The sequence below is a fragment of the Hemitrygon akajei genome, unplaced genomic scaffold, assembly GCF_048418815.1.
Source record: "Hemitrygon akajei unplaced genomic scaffold, sHemAka1.3 Scf000061, whole genome shotgun sequence".
Classification (NCBI taxonomy): domain Eukaryota; kingdom Metazoa; phylum Chordata; class Chondrichthyes; order Myliobatiformes; family Dasyatidae; genus Hemitrygon; species Hemitrygon akajei.
In genome coordinates, this window is record NW_027331947.1 from 4,287,176 (window position 1) to 4,308,307 (window position 21,132).

The 21,132-nt window shown below is 45.4% G+C and overlaps 1 protein-coding gene across 2 annotated transcripts in view; it reads left to right on the forward strand.

The window, feature by feature from the left end:
- Positions 1-21,132, forward strand: part of LOC140721785 (NACHT, LRR and PYD domains-containing protein 3-like) — an 89,252-nt gene that overhangs the window by 13,982 nt on the left and 54,138 nt on the right. For both annotated transcript variants that reach the window (XR_012097457.1, XM_073036583.1), the window contains exons 6-7: positions 2,205-2,297; positions 6,215-6,508. The gene's annotated coding sequence lies outside the window, so the exon portion shown is untranslated. The remainder of the gene's footprint in view (positions 1-2,204; positions 2,298-6,214; positions 6,509-21,132) is intronic.

The following is a 21,132-nucleotide window of genomic DNA, read 5'->3' on the forward strand; positions in this document are numbered from 1 at the left end:
CAGAGCGAAGGTGCTTGATGAAGCGGTCCCCCAATCTGCGTCGGGTCTCGCCGATGTACAGGAGCCGCACCGGGAGCACCGGATGCAATAGGTAACCCCAACAGACTCAAAACTGAAGTGTTGCCTCACCTAGAAGGACTGTTTGGGGCCCTGAATGGTGGTAAGAGAGGAAGTGTCGGGGCAGGTGTAGCACTTACGCTGGCAGGGAAAAGTGCCCGGTGGGAGATCTGTGGGGAGGGATGTGTGGACCAGGCAGTCATGGAAGGAACGAGCCCTACAAAAAGCAGAGAGCGGTAGAGAGGGAAAGATGTCCTTAGTGGTGGGGTCCTGTTGAAGGTGGCAGAAGTTGTGGAGGATAATATGCTGGATCCAGAGGCTGGTGGGTTGGTAGGTGAGGACAAGGGGAACACGGTCCCTGTTGCGGTGACAGGAGAATGGGGTGAGTGCTGAAGTGCGGGAAATGGAGGAGATGTGGGTGAGGGCATCATTGATGATGGCATGATACTTAAAGAAAGAGGACGTTTGAGATGTCCTGGAACGGAAAGCCTCATCCTGGGAGCAGATGCGGCGGTGACAGAGGAACTGGGAACAGGGAATAGCATTTTTACATTTGGCAGGGTAGGAAGAGGTATAATCAAGGTAGTTATGGGAGTCAGTGGGTTTACAGAAGATGTCAGTAGGCAGTCTATCTCCAGAGATGGAGACCGAGAGATTGAGAAAGGGGAGAGAAGTGTCCGAAATGGACCAAGTGAATTTGAGGGCTGGGTGAAAGTTAGAGGCAAAGTCAATGAAATTGCCGAGCTCAGCATGGGTGCAGGAAGCAGCACCAATGTAGTCGTCAATGTAGCGGAGGAAAAGTTGGGGAGCAGTACCAGTATAGATTTGCAGCATTTATATACCTTACGTTTATATAGCCTACTAAGGCACCCTTTTCGCCACGAGAACTATTATTATCTGGTTCTGTTCTCCCTGCCCTCTCCCCATTCACACACTGTTTTCTGCGCTTCCCAGTTAATGTCCTCTGTGTTTCTCAAAATCAAAACCCTACTTTGTTTTGCTCTTTTTAGTGTCAGCTATATGTTATGCAAAACTTTATCTATGTTCTTCAATATAGAGGCCTCGATAGATCTCTTTTTACTATTCCGAAAGCATTATATTTGAGACTGTTCAGATAGTGATTATGGAGATACGGCTGTAAGATGCCCGGGGCTGGGTGCTCATTATTACAGATCACTCGAATGCTGTGAAAGACCAGCAGCTCAAATCAAAGATGCGACGTCGACGTTAAGTGAGGGTTCCGAGTGTTTCAAATTTTGATATACGGCAGAAATAATGCAAAGTGGGCACGATTGTAAATCAATGTTAGCGGGGAAATCATGCTACGAAAAGAATGAACACCAGAGTGTCTGTAAGAGATGGTTGAGATTAGGAACAGTTCTCTAACCGGGTGTTACAAATGCAAAGCAAGCGTGCGAAGAGCTGTTCAGGAAACATGAGTTCCCTTTTACCAGAACTTGCCGTTTCAAATTAATGATTGTTGTTTTCCCTTTGAGATTGTGCTCATTGTGGGTGTTTCTGAGCTGATCTCCTCAAAGTCCTGTAGAAGCAAAGACTTTGCTTCTGTTCAAAGACTCGATACATATCAAACGGTAGGAGGTGCCCGGCTACAGAAAGCAGCGTGTGGCATTGCGGAATGAAAGCCATGATTTCACTGCAGGCTCGGTGGGCTAGTGGCCAATTTACTCCTGCTATGTTTACAAGAAAAGCTCTGACCACAGAGTGATTGTAAATCAATTTAAGGAGGTCAGACCGAGGCTCGCGGGTATCCATCTGGAGCCTCAATAGTTTTCTTTACGATTCAGAAAGCATCATGTTTGAATCCGGCCAAATAGCGCTTGCAGATGACCGGGACTGGGTGCTCATTATTACAAATTGCACGATGCTGTGAAGGAATGGAAGCTCCAAGGGCAGGAGGCAGTGCAGATGTTTAGTAAGGAATCCGAATATTCTTCAATCTTGATACAGATGTAGCAGTACTGCAGAATGGGTGTGATTTGAAAATCAGACTATCGATTGTAAACACAAGAGAGCCTGGAAATCCAGAGTAACACATGCAATTTGCTGGAATAATCCAGAAGTTCAGACACCATCTATGGAAAGGAATTTCTCGACCCAAAACATCGACTGTTTGTATTTCTCCACAGATGCTGCCTGACCTGCTAATTTCCTCCGGGATTTTGTTGTTGTTACGGGAACAGTGTCGAGAACCCAAGCTAAGATCTCTCAATTGGACAAACGTAAGTTGCATTTGAAGGTGTGCATTTCATATTGAGAGACAAGCAATTGCCAAAGCTTTCACAACTTATTGAGTCTGGCACATTGCTTCTTAATGTGTATGTTACTAACCTACGGGGAAAAGGTTTGTTTGCGTTTGCTTCTCCCTTTGAAATACTGTGAATGCTCTATGCTGCTGGATCAGGCTCCTCCAAGTGTGGCTGAGTCAGCGGGCTTCTAGCGATCTGCAGACCCGTCACGGCATGAGCTAGATCTGAGGCGACAGTACAATTGTGAAACAGGACTGGCTGGGATGCTGTGCGCAGGTTTCGGAGTGTCCTGACATGGGGTTTAATACTAGAGTAATGCGGGATTAGACACCGTGTTACTTGGCACCTGTAGAGTGTGTAATGTGTGTCTTGGCTCAATGAGCTGTTTCACCATCTGTAAGTCTATCTGTATCTACCTCTTCCTCAATAATGCCTTATCCCCGCTCCTCCTGTCACATTATCATTCCCAACCACTGCCCCTGCAGGGAGGCAGGACTAGGATCATTCAGTCCCTCTCTATATGCGAGGGAGCAGAATGACTCAGTCCGTGCCTGGGTGCAAACCCCCCAGTATGCCAGGCGCATGCTCCGTGCACAGGGGGAGGCTACCGAGCTGGGTTTATCTCTCATTCCCATTGACGCCGGGCTTCCTCGGGCATTAGGAAAGGCGGTAGGATCGTCCGCTTAGTTAGATACTTCCAGTCCATGGACACAAAAGGGAAAGAGGCCATTATCAAGCCCCACACCTGATATCCACCGCCATTCCTCTCAGCATGGGAATTGTCGCACTGGGGCACTGGCCAGCAGTCGGTGGTCGAGGAATTTCCAGGAGGGAAGGCGTGATATGGGATGTGGTTCGATGAGTTCATCCTTGTTCACATCTCAGTTACTCTCAGAAGTTGCAGTGCTGGTCCCTTCCTTCTATCACAACATTAGTCTCTGGGTAGTTTGTTAACATCTTAAGTTAAATGCAAATACATTTGAGAAAAAAAGACCACCAAACAGCAATTTTACTTTCACTGCTCTGGGGGGAAATAATCATTACAGGTATGAAAGGAGGGAACTTCTAGTGTCTAAGTCCATGCCCTGATATCCCCCAGGCTGCGGCAACACCGTCCACACTACAAGTGTAATCTCAGGTTACTGGGAGTGCGGGATTTAGGGGAACAAATTAGTAGACGTCACAGAATATTGCAAGAAACATAATTTGTTGTAGTTTGCTTTTAAGCTTCCACATATAGTCTGGCTCGCTCATACTGTAAATTGAGTAGAGGCACTGATGTATTTGACAAATGTCTTCAGGAAAGTTTCCTTAATGAGTAAGTTGAAGATCCAAAGAGAGAGCGTGTGATACTTACTGTCCGAGTAGGGAATGAGACAGGTCACATGTAACAGAAGTCTCTGTAGGGAAACTATTTGTAGCTGGTGATCACAATGTCATCAGATTCAAAGGAAGTATGGACAACGCTAGCTCTGGTCCATGGGTTGAGATTCTAAATTGGAGAAAGATCAATTTTGATGGTATCATAAAGTATCTGAATTGTGTGGATAGGGACAGGTTGTATTCTGGCAAATGTGTACTTGTATGTGGAGACATTGAAATATAAAATTTATAGACTTCACGGCATTTATATGCCTATCAGAATAAAGGGTTAAATATACCTGTTTTTGAGAACCTTGGTTTTCAGGAGATATTGAGGCAAAAAAAAGGCAAAGAAAATACGGGGTGCATAATAGGTGTACGCAGAACGGAATTAAATGAGGTACTTATGGAGTCACGGAAATGCAAGATAAAACTGGAGAAAGAAACCAGGAAGGCAATAGGATTGCAGTGGACAAAACTGATTGTCTGGATGGTAATGTAGGTGTGGAGGATAGAGGAATTCTCAATTGGAATTTTCCACTCGGGAAAAGGACACAATATTTGTAGAAGTGAGGCAAGGGAGAAGTGAGGGCAATAATGTTATACAGATTATAGATAAGTAAGTGTTTGGCATATTGGGCAAATTAGAGTGTATAAATCTGCAGCAACTGACAAGTTGATCCCTCAGAACCCGATGGAGGTGAGTATGAAAATTACAGGGACGTAGCCAATATGCTTAAATTATGTTCAGCCACAGGAGATTGGAGGTTAGCTAATGCTGATCCACTGTTTAAAAAGGGCCCCAGAATTAAACCAGGAAATAATTGATCAGTGCGCCCAACATTAGTTGTGGGAAGACATTGGAAGGACTGGTTATAGGAGTATTTAAATAAACAGGACTGATAAAACAAAATGACTTTGTGTGTTCTGGGCAATCTTATTGAGTTTTTTGCAGAAGTTATGAGGAACGTTCCCAGGAAAGTTGATGAAGGCAAGGCACTGGATAATTTCTACGTGGACTTTAGCAAGGCATTTGACAAGATCATTTGACATAGGATGTTGACCAATAAATTTCATTCTCTTGGCATTCAAGGTAAAGTAGTAAATGGGAGTAGACATTAGCATACAGGAGGAAGGCGGATAGTGGTAGCAGATGGTTGCCTCTCTGACTGGAGTCCTGTGACTGGTGGAATTCCGCAGGGATCGGTGCTGATATCCGTTGTTGTTTCTCATCTATATCAATGATCTCGATGATGATTAGATTAACCCGATCAGCAAATGTGAGGATGACACCGAGGTTTATGGTGTATTGGACAGCAAAGAAGACTATCAGAGCTTGCAGTGGGATCTGTGCCAGTTGTAAAAATGGGCTGATAATGGCAGATGGAGTTTAATGCAGGCCTGCCAGCTGTTACACTTTGGTAGGATCAACCAGATTCGGTGTTGCACAGTGAACAGTCGGGCACTGAGGTGTGCGGTAGAACAAAGGCATCTGGGAATACAGGTTCACAATTCATTGAAAGTGGCGGCACACCTAGATAAGGTAGTAAACAAATCATTGGCACATTGGCCTTCATAAATTAAAGTATTCAGTACAGGAGACTGCATGATATAAGATGGTTATAAGGCCTAATTTGGAGCATGTTTGTAGTTTACGTCACCTACCCACAGGAAAGATGTAAATAAGGTTGACAGAGTATAATGAAAATTTGCAAGGATGTTGCTGCGATTGGAGAGCCTGAGTTATAAGGGAAGATTGAATAGGTTATGACTTTGTTCCTTGGAATGCAGAAGATTTGGGGGAGATTTGATGGAGGTCTACAAAATCATGAGGGGTATAGATAGGGTGGAGAGATGGTGATAGTGAAGGTTAGGTCAGGGGATAAAGTGGAGTGAGGGTCCCATTTTTAATCAGGAAACAACACCCCCCTCCCCCCGTGCTCATTTCAGTCAGTGCATCATTCTCTCCCTGTAGACCATTTTAACGACAGGGAGGGAATGTGACAATTTTCAGTGAGTGCGTCACTCCCACCTTCGGTAAAAATTCTGGCCATTTGGAATAAATGGCTTTTAAGAGAAACAAATTCCAGAAGTATTTCTTGTAGGGTGTGGATCAACATCTGCGGCCTGTGAAATGAATTCCGCTGTTAGCCATTGGCGAGGGGGTTTCTTGTGACAATAGATGTTTGGATGGAAATGCAATCATCTTTCCCAGTTCTGGTTTTCCAGTTGAGTGTGAATATATAGCCGAACGTGCTTGGTTTAATTTTAGCAGAAAGGTGTCTCCCTGTACCTGGACAGATGAGGGACGTTTGAATTGAAACTGTACCTACGCCGGGCAGTCCTGTTTACACACGGAGCGGAGCTCAGACATTCCCAGAACCCGGACTGGATCAAATTCGCAGACTGGGACTCGCTGAGTTAAACAGAGAAACTCTGCTCCATTGGTTGCGGTGAAAGAAAAAGGAGAGATATACACAGAAATCCGGACAGAAAGGTTAATGCAGCCTGTTTGTTTTCCTCTTTAGGGTTGCTACATTAATCCCACTCCCGCCTCCTCCTGCTGTCAGACCCGTCCTGAGCCGGTGAGTGTTAGTGTGACCCAGACTGCGGCAGTCCCGCTCTACCCCGGCTCACCCGGCCCTGTCCATCTGTAATGAGCGACGGACACATCACAGCCGAGTGGCCTCGGGAGCAGCAGCTCAGACTCAACTCTCCGTACAGGGTGAGCACACCGGTGCAGGACCATTGTCGATCACCCGGGTAGACAGACTGTGATTTCCCGGGACCACACTGAACGCCGTCCAGTTACGACATCAGAGGTAAGTGTTGTCTATGATTCTGCACAACGATTCAGCGTTCACAGCGAGGCTCACCTTTGGTCGAGACCGGGAGTGAATTTAGTGCGGTGAGGAAGTCCTGACATGTTCATGTTAACGAGTCAATTACTGTCCAAATGGATTAAGAGAAACGATGCCGTTTCTGTCAGCTACAAATACTGTCCAGGGTGGTTTCTACTGAGTGCCAGCAGAAGAAATCTTCTCAAACAGATGTTGTTAGGACAGCAGACAAAGTCAGGAATCGCAGGCTAACCATGATGCGACTAATGTTCTGAGCTGCGTATGTTTCAATGTACCAAGTATTAAAGGAAAGTCAGATGTGCTCAGGCATGAATCAACACGTGGAATTATGACATTTTAGCCATTTGTGAGACTTGGTTGCAGGAGGGGCAGGGCTGGCTGCTCTGTATTTCCGCTGTTTTAAATGCGTATGTGCATGTGGAATTAAATGGGGGAGTACTCCAGGAAAATGCCCTGGCAGTGCTCAGTGAGGAAAGCCTGGAGATCTCCTCTGCTGAGGCTTTATGGGCAGAACTGAGGAATAAGAATGATACGACCGCATTAATGGGGCTGTATTACAGATCAACAACAGTCTGTGGGATTTAGTGGAGCAGATTTGCTGAGAGATTGCAGACTGTTGTAGAAACATAATTTGTGATGGTAGGTGATTTTAACTTTTCTCATATGGACGGGGACGGCCATACTGCAAAATGACTCGATGTAATAGATGGACCCTATACAGATTAGAGAGGAGGAGTTATTTGCTGCCTCAAAGCACATTAGGGACAATGACTTGACAAGGTCTTCCCTTCGATGGTGTGGAGGCAAGTGCAGAAATTGCAGGGCCAGAGCAGAGATATTTAAATCATCCGTAGCGAAACGTGAGGTAGCGGAAGATTGGAAGATAGCTAATATTGTTCCACTGCTTCAAAAAACCTCCAAAAATAAACCAGCAAATGAGAGGCCGGGAATTCTGATGTAAGTAGTGGGAAAGTTATTGAACGCTATTCTAAGGGACCAGATATATGACTATTTGGATAGACTTTGACTGATCCAGGATGGTCAACATGGCGTTGTGCCTGGTAGGTCGTGTCTCAGCATTCTTATAAAAGACAAGACAGTGGATGTTGCCTATGTGGATTTTAGCAAGGCATTTGCCAAGGTTCCACTTGGGAGCTTAGTCAAAAAGTTTCAGTTGCTCAACATTCAAATAACAAACTGCCAGAGGAACTCAGTGGGTCGGGCAGCATCTGTGGAGTGAAATGGACCGTCAACATTTCAGGCTGAGACCCTCCCTCTGGACTGAGAGTGGACGGGAAATAGAGAAAAGAGATGAGGTGTGGGGATGGGGCAAGAGCTGGGGAGTAAGAGGTGGATCCAGGTGAGAGGGGGAGGTAAGAAGGTGGAAATAGTGACAAGGGTGGGAGGTGAGTGTTTGGGGCAACACGGGGCTGCAGAAGATGGAAATTAATTCCATAGAGGATGAACAAAGAGGTTAGAGAGTATTTGTTATAGAGAGTGCAATGAAGATTCACCAGACTGATCCTTGGAGTGGTGGGGTCATCATATGAACAGACACACAATGCTGGAGGAACTCTACAGGCCAGGCAGCATCTATGGAAAATAGTACAGTGGACATTCGAGAGCCCAGTAATGTTCTTTACATTGTGCCTTTGGTTCTACTGCTCTTTCCTGTAGAAGAAGGGGTTAAATGCTTGAATGACAGTGTTTTGTCGAACCGGTTTGGATTTGATTTCAACAGAAAGGCTGCTCCCTGTTCTGAGGAATGTGCACGGACAGGCAGCTGCTTGCACGCAGACCCTGAGCACCGAGTCCCACAGAACAACAAGCCGCACCTTCCAAATCAGTCAATCATCTGCCCTCCTCCCCTTTCCAGTCCAATCCTGATGATGGGACTCGGTTCACAACATCGACTGCTTACACCCATCAGTAAATGCTGGCTAACCTGCTGAGTTCTCCCAGCACTCTGCGTGTTGCCATGGTTACGTGTGATATGTGTGGGGTTGTGGGCGGGATTATTTGTAAGAAACGGTACACAGTATTCACACTGTCAGAAAACTCTCACACTCTTGGGGAATTGACTTAAGAATAATTCAGTTTCAGATATTTATTTCAGATCTTTATTTCTAAACAACAAGTTGTCTCTGAATTGTATCAGCATTCAAGGAGATATTTGTTTATTTTGAGCCACTTCTGGCAGCTTTGCTTTTTCTGTTCCTAGTGTTAGAATTTTTTGAGGTTGTGACTAAACACATTTCCGATGGTAGAGCAGTAGATGTGGTGTATGTGGATTTCAGCGAGGCATTTGATAAGGTACCACACGCAAGGCTTATTGAGAAAGTAAGGAGGCATGGGATCCAAGGGGACATTGCTTTGTGGATCCAGAGCTGGCTTGCCCAGTGAAGGCAAAGAGTGGTTGTAGCCGGGTCATATTCTGCATGGTGACCAGTAGTGTGCCTCAGGGATCTGATCTGGGACCCTTACTCTTCGTAGTTTTTATAATTGACCTGGATGAGGAAGTGGAGGAATGGGTTAGTAAGTTTGCTGATGACACAAATGCTGGCGGTGTTGTGAGTAGTGTGGAGGTCTGTCAGAGGTTACAGCGGGACATTGATTGGATGCAGAACTGGGCTGAGAAGTGGCAGATGGAGTTCAATCTAGATAAGCGTGAAATAGTTCATTTTGGTAGGTCTAATATGATGGCAGAATATAGTATTAATGGTATGATTTTTGGCCCTGTGGAGGATCAGAGGGATCTTGGGGTCCGAGTCCATAGGACGCTCAAAGCTGCTGCGCAGGTTGACTCCATGGTTAAGAAGGCATTCGGTGTGTATTGGCCTTCATCAATTGTGGAAATGAATTTAGGAGCCAAGAAGTAATGTTGCAGCAATATATGACCCCGTGCTCAGTTCTGGTCGCTTCACTACAGGAAGGATGTGGAAACCATAGAAAGGGTGCAGAGGAGATTTACAAGGATGTTGCCTGGATTGAAGAACATGCCTTATCAAAACAGGTTGAGTGAACTTGGCCTTTTCTCCTTGGAGCGACGGAGGATGAGAGTTGACCTGATAGAGATGTATACGATGGTGAGAGGCATTGATCGTGCTGATAGTCAGAGGCTTTTTCTCAGGGCTGAAATGGCTGCCTCAAGAGGGCACATGTTTAAGGTGCTTGGGAGTCGGTAAGAAGAGATGTCGGGGTAACTTTTTTTTACACAGAGAGTGGTGAGTGGTGTAATGGGCTGCCGGCAATGATGGTGGAGGCAGATACGATAGGCTCTTTTAAGAGACTTCTGGATAGGTACATGGAGCTTAGAAAAATCGAGGGTTATGGGTAACCCTGGTAATTTCTAAGATAGGGATACATTCGGCACAACTTTGTTTACCGAAGGGCCTGTATTGTGCTGTAGGTTTTCTATGTTCCATGTTTTTCTTTGTTATCTGTTTGCACGATTGACATTTTCCACAGGCTTAGTAAAGATTAAGAGCAGCTCTAGAACAATGGCCACCTGTTTCAAAGCGAGGGTGCGGGATCTGTACAGCAAACACCGGTTCCCTTTTCAGAATTTCTAATTTCAGACGGATACATCTATTGTTCATGTGTTGATTGAGGGTGTTCTGAACTCTTCTCCTCAATGGCCAGTGAAAGCGAAGCCTTTGATTCTTTTGAAGGCTGAGATTCTTGATAAACAGTAGGTTACAGGGATGGACAAGGGAGAATACGGAATGAAAATTCAGATCAGATCAGCCATGATTTCATTACCTGCAGTGTCAGTTTTGAGGGACGTGTGGTCCAGTTATGTGTACGGTATTGGTATGTTGACTGGAAAAGCTCTGACAATTTAAATAATGTAAGCTGGTACAGTGACTGCATTCAAAGAGAGATACAATTTTATTTTTATGGTGAGCTGAAAACAAGCATTAAATAGATGAACGATTTACATCAAACTTTGTGCTTTAAGTATGTGCCCTAGCTACGTTAGGGGATGGAATTTATGAGTAACTCGGTGAGCTGGACATCACGGTGTTGGACCGAGAGACAAGCTCCCGATTCCATGTTAATCCTGCTGCAGACTCCGTGTGTCTTTCCACAACACAGATCCCTCAGCAACAGTAGAGGTTAAGGGACCTTGGATGGCCACGAGTGGCCGGAGATCCCCGCGGACCCACCATTTGTTGGCGGTCGGATGGACAATGGAGAGGGTTCAGCTGTCCGGCCCTTTCTGTGCGACACTCCCGATCTCCACATCAACTCTATCTATCTGACTCTGGGTGAATTTTAACAATTAACAAACATAATTCCTCTCAGCGATCAGCTCTCTGATGATCCCCTGGTTTTTAGAGGAAGGGGTATCTATGGTCCACACTGTCAGGATGTTGAGTTTACCAGGAGACAAAGACTGCAGGGACGAAAGGTTTTCTGTTGACTAATACACTGTGTGTGGACCCCACTGGCAATTCTGGTTTACATTTGTAAAACATTTTTTTTTCAAAATACTGAACAGCGAAACACTGCACAATAGACAATAATAGACAATAGACAGTAAGTGTAGGAGTAGGCCATTCGGCCCTTCTAGCCAGCGCTGCCATTCACTGTGATCATGGCTGATCATACACAATCAGTACCCCGTTCCTGCCCTCTCCCAATATCCCTTGACCCCGCTATCTATAAGAGCTCTATCTAACTTTCTCTTGAATGCATCAGAGACTTGGCCTCCACTGCCTTCTGGGGCAGAGCATTCCACATATCCACCACTCTCTGGGTGAAAAAGTTTTTCCACATCTCAGTTCTAAATGGCCTACCCCTTATTCTTAAACTGTGGCCTATAGTTCTGGACTCACCTATCAGCGGGAACATGCTTCCTGCCTACAGTGTGTCCGAGCCCTTAATAATCTTATATGTTTCAATCAGATCCCCTCTCATCCTTCTCAATTCCAGTGTATACAAGCCCAGTTGCTCCAATCTTTCAACATATGACAGTCCCGCCATTCTGGGAATTAACCTTGTGAACCTACGCTGCACTCCCTCAATAGCACAAATGTCCTTCCTCAAATTTGGAGACCTAAACTGCACACAACACTCCAGGTGGGGTCTCACCAGGGCCCTGTACAGCTGCAGAAGGACCTCTTGACTCCTATACTCAGTTCGTCTTGTTATAAAAGCCAGCATGCCATTAGCTTTCTTCACTGCCTGCTGTACCTGCATGCTTGCTTTCATTGACTGATGTACACGAACACCTAGATCTCGTTGTAGTTCCCCTTTTCCTAACTTGACTCCATTTAGATAGTAATCTGCCTTCCTGTTCTTGCCACCACTCACCTAGCCTGTTCAAGTCACCCTGCATTCTCACAAAATCCTCCTGACATTTCACACTGCCACCCAGCTTTGTGTTATCGGCAAATTTGGTAATGTTACTTTTAATCCCTTCATCTAAATCATTAATGCATATTGTAAACAGCTGCGGTCCCAGCACCGAAACTTGCGGTACTCCAATGGTCACAGCCTGCCATTTCGAAAGGGACCCGTTAATCGCTACTCTTTGTTTCCTGTCAGCCAGCCAATTTTCAATCCATGTCAGTACTCTGCTCCCATACCATGTGCTCTAATTTTGCCCACTAATCTCCTATGTGGAACTTTATCAAAAGCTTTCTGGAAGTCCATGTACACTACATCCACTGTCTCTCCCTTGTCCATTTCCATAGTTGCACTGATCAATCTACTTGAAACCAGATCAGCCTCAATAGTTCTCCCAAATCAGTCGGGACTTTGTGACCGAACTGGTGACAAGTAGCACGCTGCCCACTCCAACAACGGCACAGCCGGGCGAATCCTAGGATTGATTTTGTTGTCGCTCTGAAACCAGAATAAACGGACATTCAGGTGGTTTAAAATACAAGTGCTCTTCCACACCAGGACCTAACAACACGTGTGCGGTACTGTACGTCGCACTAATAGAAACATAGAAAGCCTAGAGCACAATACAGGCCCTTGGGCCCACAAAGCTGTGCCGAACATGTCCTTACCTTAGAGCTACCTAGGTTTGCACATAGCCCTCTATTTTTCTGAGCTCCATGTACCTATCCAGGAGACTCTTTAACAACCCGATCGTATCAGCCTCCACCACTGTCGCCGGCAGCCCATTCCACGCACTCACCACTCTCTACGTAAAAAACTTACCCCTGACATTTTCTCCGTACCAACTTCCAAGCACCTTAAAACTATGCACTCTCGTTGTAGCCATTTCAGCCCTGGGGGAAAAAAAAACAAAGCCTCTGACTATCCACATGATCAATGCCTCTCATCATCTTGGACACCTCTATCACATCATCTCTGATCCTCCGTCGCTCCAAGGAGAAAAGGCCGAGTTCACTCAACCGTGCTGCCAGGCTCGCATTGAGACGGGTTAACGGCTGAGGTACCAATCATGCCATCCCCCCCACCGGCGCTGTCAACAGAGTATTCACAAGCTACGTTATTCTCATTGATGCGAAGAGATGTCAATTACTGGTTACACCCAATAGTGGAGGTGGACCAGACGAAAGGGTGGTACCACCATAGACCGGTCTCCCACTCCCTCTCCGTCAAAGTGGAACAAACCTCAAAGTAAATGTCCCCCTTTTTTATTTATCTCCATTTCCTTCCGAGGGAAGTTGGGGGCGTTTGTGAACCGTCTTCTGCAACCGGTGTCTGATGTATGGCTGAGAGGCAGGAGGAGACCGCTTGTCCATCGGTTTGATGCCTGCTTCCCAGGGTGGGAGAGATTCACCTTTATTTCGTTAAGTTACTATATTATAAGTAGATACTAATAGAGACAGTGGTTTGAACATCAAAACCAGACTCCAGTGTGAACTCTATTGCTGCTGGTTCGTTTCTAAAACGTTTCAGTTCGTAACACAGTTTTATAAAACTAGTTAGACCACATCTGGAGTGTTTCATACAGTTTTGGTCACCCCCATTCTCGGAAGGATGTCGGGGCTTTGGAGAGGGTGCAGAAGAGGTTTACCAGGACACTGCCTGGATTAGAGGGCATGAGCTATAGCGAGAGGCTGGGCAAACTTGTGTTGTTTTTTCCAGAGCGGCGCAGGCTGGGGTGAGACTGGATGGACGTTTATAAGATTATGCGAAGCATATATGGAGAAGACAGACAAGATCTTTTACAATGGTAGCAATGTCTAACACCAGAGGCCATACATTCAAGGTGAAAAGGGGTAGTTTGAAAGGAGATGTCAGGGGCAAGTGTTCCTTACAGAGAGTGTGGTGGGTCGCTGGAATGTGCTGCCTGGGGAAAAGAAACTAAATATATCAGGGATGGGGTAAGGAGGGGAGTAGGGGCATTAACGGAAGTTAGAGAAGTCACACATTTTAATTCCACGTCCCATTCCCAGTCGGACTGTGTACTGTCAAGAGGAAGCCACACTCAGGTTGGAAGAACACCTGATATACCGGCTGGGTAGCCTCCAAACTGATGTCATGAACATTGACTTTTCTAACTTCCGTTAATGCCCCTCCTCCCCTTCTCACCCCATCCCTGACATATTTAGTTGTTTTTTTCTCTCTCTCTCTCTCTCTCTCTGCCCATCACTGTGCCTGTTCTCCATGTCCCTCTGGTGCTCCCCTCCCCGTCTTTCTCCCTAGGCCTCCCATCCCATGATCCTTTCCCTTCTCCAGCTCTGTATGCCTTTTACCAATCACCTTTCTGGCTCTCAGCTTCATCCCACCACCTCCGGTCTTCTCCTATCATTTCACATTTCCCCTTCCCCCTCCTACTTTCAAATCTCTTAGTATCTTTCCTTTCAGTTAGTCCTGATGAAGGGTCTAGTCCCGAAACGTCGGCAGTGCTTCTCCCTATAGATGCTGCCTGGCCTGCTGCGTTCCACCAGCATTTTGTGTGTGTTGTTTGAATTTCCAGCATCTGCACATTTCCTCGTGTTGGCTTGTGTTATGGTGTTTCAATAAGCCCACTTGTCACGGCAAGTATTTCTAGTTTTACTACCTTATCAATACTATCAGTTGCTGTTCCAGGGGGTGCTCAAACAGGTGAAGATAGGTGTGGTTATTCTTATGAGGTGGAACTGTTTTCAAAGGAAATGAGAAGCAGAGTTTTTTTAAATGTTTTTAATTCCGCAGGGCACAGATTCTGGTCAGGCAAGGGAGTGAAGTGTTGCAGACGGTCACAGGAATGTGTCACTGAGATCACAGTCCAGCTGTGATCATAGAGAATGGCGGAACAGGACTGAGGGGGTGAATGTCCTGTTACTAATTCAACATACCAGCAGCGCAATCTGACAAATGAGAAATGCAGTGAAATTAATTTTTTTTTCCCATCGTTCTTTGATGAGGAACGGTACAAGTTCTTGTAAAACAAGTGCGATGATGGTTGATGTATGTGTGAAGTAAATATCGCCAGTGGGATATGATCATACTGAAGGAGAAGGGTGTCCTTATCATGCTGTCGAATTTGTCCGGTTGTTGTAGAACATAGAACATAGAATAGTACAGCACTTTACAGGCCCTTCAACCCACAATGTTGTGCCGACCCTCAAACCCGGCCTCCCATATAACCCCCCACCTTAAATTCCTCCATATACCTGTCTAGTAGTCCCTTAAACTTCACCAGTGTATCTGCCTCCACCACTGACTCAGGCAGTGCATTCCACGCACCAACCACTCTGAGTGAAAAACCTTCCTCTAATATCCCCCTTGAACTTCCCTCCCCTTACCTTAAAGCCAAGTCCTCTTGTACTGAACAGTGGTGCCCTGGGGAAGATTTGCTTGCTGTCCACTCTATCTATTCCTCTTAATATCTTGTACACCTCTATCATGTGTCCTCTCATTCTCCTTCTCTCCAAAGAGTAAACCCTAGCTCCCTTAATCTCTGATCATAATCCATACTCTCTAAACCAGGCAGCATCCTGGTAAATCTCCTCTGTACCCTTCCAATGCTTCCATATCCTTCCTATAGTGAGGCGACCAGAACTGGACACTGTACTCCAAGTGTGGCCTAACCAGAGTTTTATAGAGCTGCATCATTACATTACGACTCTTAAACTCTATACCTCGACTTATGAAAGCTAACACCCCATAAGCTTTCTTAACTACCTGATCTATCTGTGAGGCAACATTCAGGGATCTGTGGACATGTACCCCCAGATCCCTCTGCTCCTCCACACTACCAAGTATCCTGCCATTTACTTTGTACTCCGCCTTGGAGTTTGTCCTTCCAAAGTGTACCACCTCACACTTCGGGTTGAACTCCAGCTGCCACTTCGCAGCCCACTTCTGCATCCTATCCATGTCTCTGCAATCTTTGACAATCCCCTACACTATCTACAACACCACCAACTTTGGGTCATCTGCAAACTTGCCAACCCACCCTTCTACACCCACATACAGGTCGTAAATAAAAATCACGAAAAGTAGAGGTACCAAAACAGATCCTTGTGGGACACCACTAGGCACAACCCTCCAATCCAAATGTACTCCCTCCACCACGACACTCTGCCTGCTGCAGGCAAGCCAATTCTGAACCCACCTGGCCAAACTTCCCTGGATCCCATGCCTTCTGACTTTCTGAATAAGCCTAACCTTGTCAAATGCCTTACTAAAATTCATCTTTGGAGAAGGAAGGAGGAGGATCTGAATGGGAGTGCGGCGGAAGCCATCTTGAATTTTCCTTATTCTCATCGGAGTTAAGAGAGGTGGGACTGCGCAAGCGTGTGAAGGCGGGCAGTGAAGCGGGGGAGATTTAAAAAGCACACAGCCTTATACAGCGGGCAGTGTCATTTTGCGGGCAGCGGAGTGAGGCGGGAGCAGAGAGAAGGCTAAAGGGCTTGGGCTCAACGGGCTTAGGCGGAAGCGGGCGAGGCAAGGCAGGTTTAGGTTTCAGGTTTTCCTGTTATTTGCGGAAAGGGGAAGTATGAGTGTGAGGGCAGCTTGTTGTTCTCTGTGTCGGATGTGGGAAGTCCTGGAGTCTCCTAGCCTCCCGGACGTTCACATCTGTGCCAGGTGCACCGAGCTGCAGATCCTAAGGGACCGAGTTAGGGAACTGGAGATGCAGATCGATGAGCTTCGTCTGGTCAGGGAGAGTGAGGAGGCGATAAAGAGGAGTTACAGGCAGGTGGCCACACCGGGGCCATGGGAGACAGACAGGTGGGTCATGGTTAGGAGGGGGAAGGGGAAGAGTCAGGTACTAGAGAGTACCCCAGTGGCTGTATCCCTTGACAATAAGTACTCCTGTTTGAGTACTGTTGGGGGGGTGGGGGGAACAGCCTACCTGGGGGAAACAACAGTGGCCGTGCCTCCGGCACAGAGACCGGCCCTGTGGCTCAGATGGGTAGGGAAAGGAAGAGGAAGGCAGTAGCAATAGGGGACTCGATAGTTAGGGGTCAGATAGGCGATTCTGTGTACACAGTCAGGAGACCCGGATGGTAGTTTGCTTCCCTGGTGCCAGGGTCCGGGATGTTACTGATCATGTCCAAGATATCCTGAAGTGGGAAGATGAGGAGCCAGAGGTCGTGGTACATATAGGTTCCAATGACGTAGGTAGGAAAAGGGAAGAGGTCCTGAAAGGAAAATACAGGGAGTTAGGAAGTCAGTTGAGAAGAAGGACCACAAAGGTAGTAATCTCAGGATTACTGCCTGTGCCACGCAATAGTGAGAGTAGGAATGGAATGAGGTGTAGGATAAATGCTTGGTTGAGGAATTGGAACAGGGGCAGGGATTCAAGTTTCTGGATCATTGGGACCTGTTTTGGGGCAGGTGTGACCTGTACAAAAATGATGGGTTACACTTGAAACCCAGGGGGACCAATATCCTGGTGGGGAGATTTGCTAAGGCTACTGGGGAGACTTTAAACTAGAATGGTTGGGAGGTGGGAATCAATTTGAAGAGACTACCGGTAGTTCACAAATAGAGAAAGCTAGTAGACAATGTGTGAGGGAGGATAGGCAGGTGATAGGGAAGGGGAACGCTCAGACCGAAGATGTAGGGGAGGAGGAGGAAAAAGATAATAAAGTTGATTGCATTGTTAGGGATAAACAAGAGAGTAAGAGGTGGAGAATTTCTTAAATGCATCGATTTTAATGCTAGGAGCATTGTAAGAAAGGTGGATGAGCGGAGAGCATGGATTGATATGTGAAATATGATGTTGTAGCTATTAGTGAAACATGGCTGCAGGAGGGGTGTGATTGGCAACTATTTATTCATGGCTTTTGTTGCTTCAGGTGTGATAGAGTCGGAGGGGCAAGAGGGGGAGGTTTTGCATTGCTTGTGAGAGAAAATATTACAGCGGTGTTTTGGCAGGATAGATAAGAGGGCTCATCTAGGGACACTATTTGGGTGGAATTGAGGAATGGGAAATGTGTTGTAACTCTTACAGGGGTGTATTATAGACCACCTAATGGGGAACGAGAATTGGAGGAGCAAATTTTTAAGGAGATAGCAGATAGCTGATAGGTCAGCTGACAGATGTATGTGTTGGGGAGCACTTCGGGTCCAGTGATCACAATAGCATTAGCTTCAATATAATTATGGAGAAGGACAGGACTGGACCTAAAGTTGCGATTTTTGATTGGAGAAAGGCTAACTTTGAGGAGATGCGCAGGGATTTAGAGAGAGTGGATTGGGTCAAGTTGTTTTATGGGAAGGATGTAATAGAGAAATGGAGGTCATTTAAGGGTGAAATTATGAGGGTACAGAATCTTTATGTTCCTGTTCGGTTGAAAGGAAAGGTTAAAGGTTTGAAAGTGCCATGGTTTTCAAGGGATATTAGAAACTTGGTTCGAAAAAAGAGGGATGTCTACAATAGATATAGGCAGCATGGAGTAAAGGAATTGCTCGAGGAATATAAAGAATGTAAAAGGAAACAAGAAAGAGATTAGAAAAGCTAAAAGAAGTTAAGAGTTTGGTTTGGCAAATAAGGTGGAAGTAAATCCGAAAGGCTTCTACAGTTATATTAAAAGCAAGAGGATAGTGAGGGATAAAATTGGTCCCTTAGAGAATCAGGGTGGTCAGCTATGTGTGGAGCCAAGGGAGATGGGAGAGATTTTGAACGATTTCTTCTCTTCAGTCTTCACTAAGGAGAAGGATATTGAATTGTGTAAGGGGTGGGAAACAAGTAAGGAAGTTATGGAACCTATGACAATTAAAGAGGTGGAAGTACTGGCACTTTTAAGAAATTTAAAAGTGGATAAATCTCCGGGTCCTGACAGGATATTCCCCAGGACCTTGAGGGAAGTTTGTGTAGAGATAGCAGGAGCTCTGACGGAGATCTTTCAGATGTCATTAGAAACGGGGCTTGTGCCGGAGGATTGGCGTATTGCTCATGTGGTTCCATTGTTTAAAAAGGGTTCTAGAAGTAAGCCTGGCAATTATAGACCTGTCAGTTTGACATCAGTGGTGGGTAAATTAATGGAAAGTATTCTTAGAGATAGTATTTATAATTATCTGGATAGACAGGATCTGATTAGGAGTAGCCAGCATGGATTTGTGCGTGGAAGGTCATGTTTGACAAACCTTATTGAATTTTTTGAGGTAGTGATGAGGAATGTTGATGAGGGTAAGGTAGTGGATGTAGTCTATATGGACTTCAGCAAGGCCTTTGACAAAGTTCCACATGGAAGGTTAGTTAAGAAGGTTCAGTCGTTAGGTATTAATGCTGGAGTAATAAAATGGATTCAACAGTGGCTAGATGGGAGATGCCAGAGAGTAGTGGTGGATAATTGTTTATCGGGATGGAGGCCGGTGACTAGCGGGGTGCCTCAGGGATCTGTTTTGGGCCCAATGTTGTTTGTAATATACATAAATGATCTGGATGATGGGGTGGTAAATTGGATTAGTAAGTATGCTGATGATACTAAGGTAGGAGGTGTTGTGGATAATGAGGTGGGTTTTCAAAGCTTGCAGGGAGATTTATGCCGGTTAGAAGAATGGGCTGAACGTTGGCAGATGGAGTTTAATGCTGAGAAGTGAGGTTCTACATTTTGGCAGGAATAATCCAAATAGAACATACAGGGTAAATGGTAGGGCATTGAGGAATGCAGTGGAACAGAGAGATCTAGGAATAACAGTGCATAGTTCCCTGAAGGTGGAGTCTCATGTAGATAGGGTGGTGAAGAGGGCTTTTGGAACGCTGGCCTTTATAAATCAGAGCATTGAATACAGAAGTTGGGATGTAATGTTAAAATTGTACAAGGCATTGGTAAGGCCAAATTTGGAATATTGTGTACAGTTCTGGTCACCGAATTATAGGAAAGATATCAATAAATTAGAGAGAGTGCAGAGACGATTTACTAGGATGTTACCTGGGTTTTAGCACTTAAGTTACAGAGAAAGGTTGAACAAGTTAGGTCTCTATTCATTGGAGCGTAGAAGGTTGAAGGGGGATTTGATCGAGGTATTTAAAATGTTGAGAGGGATAGATAGACTTGACGTGAATAGGCTGTTTCCATTGAGAGTAGGGGAGATTCAAACAAGAGGACATGATTTGAGCGTTTGGGGGCAAAAGTTTAAGGGAAACATGAGGGGGTATTTCTTTACTCAGAGAGTGATAGCTGTGTGGAATGAGCTTCCTGTAGAAGTAGTAGAGGCCAGTTCAGTTGTGTCATTTAAGGTAAAATTGGATAGGTATATGGACAGGAAAGGAGTGGAGGGTTATGGGCTGAGTGCGGGTAGGTGGGACTAGGTGAGATTAAGAGTTCGGCACGGACTAGGAGGGCCGGAATGGCCTGTTTCCATGCTGTGATTGTTATATGGTTATATGGTTATATTTGTAGTAAGCACAAGGTTGTGATTGTGGGAGATTTTAATTTTCCACACATAGACGGGGAAGCCCATTCTGTAAAAGGGATGGATGGTTTGGAGTTTGTAAAATGTGTGCAGGATAGGTTTTTGCAACAATACATAGAGGCACCGACCAGAGAAGGGGCAGTGTTGGATCTTCTGGTAGGGAATGAGATAGGTCAGCTGACGGAGGTATGTGTTGGGGAGCACTTCGGGTCCAGTGATCACAATGCCATTAGTTTCAATATAATTATGGAGAAGGATAAGACTGGACCCAGGGTTGAGATTTTTGATTGGAGAAAGGCTAACTTTGAGGAGATGCGAAAGGACTTAGGAGTGGATTGGGACAATTTGTTTTACGGGAAGGATGTAATACAGAAATGGAGGTAATTTAAAGGTGAAATTTTGAAGGTACAGAATCTTTATGTTCCTGTTAGGTTGAAAGGAAAGGTTAAAAGTTTGAGAGCGCCATGGTTTTCAAGGGATATTGAAAAATTGGTTCGGAAAAAGAGAGAGATCTAAAATTAATAAAGGCAGCATGGAGTAACTGAGGTGCTAGAGGAATATAAAGAATGTAAAAAGAATCTTAAGAAAGAAATTAGAAAAGCTAGAAGAAAATATGAGGTTGCTTTGGCAAGTAAGGTGAAAATAAATCCGAAGGGGTTCTACAGTTATATTAATAGCAAAAGGATAGTAAGGGATAAAATTGGTCCCTTAGAGAATCAGAGTGGACAGCTATGTGTGGAGCCGAAAGAGATGGGGGAGATGTTGAACATTTCTTTTCTTCGGTATTCACTAAGGAGAAG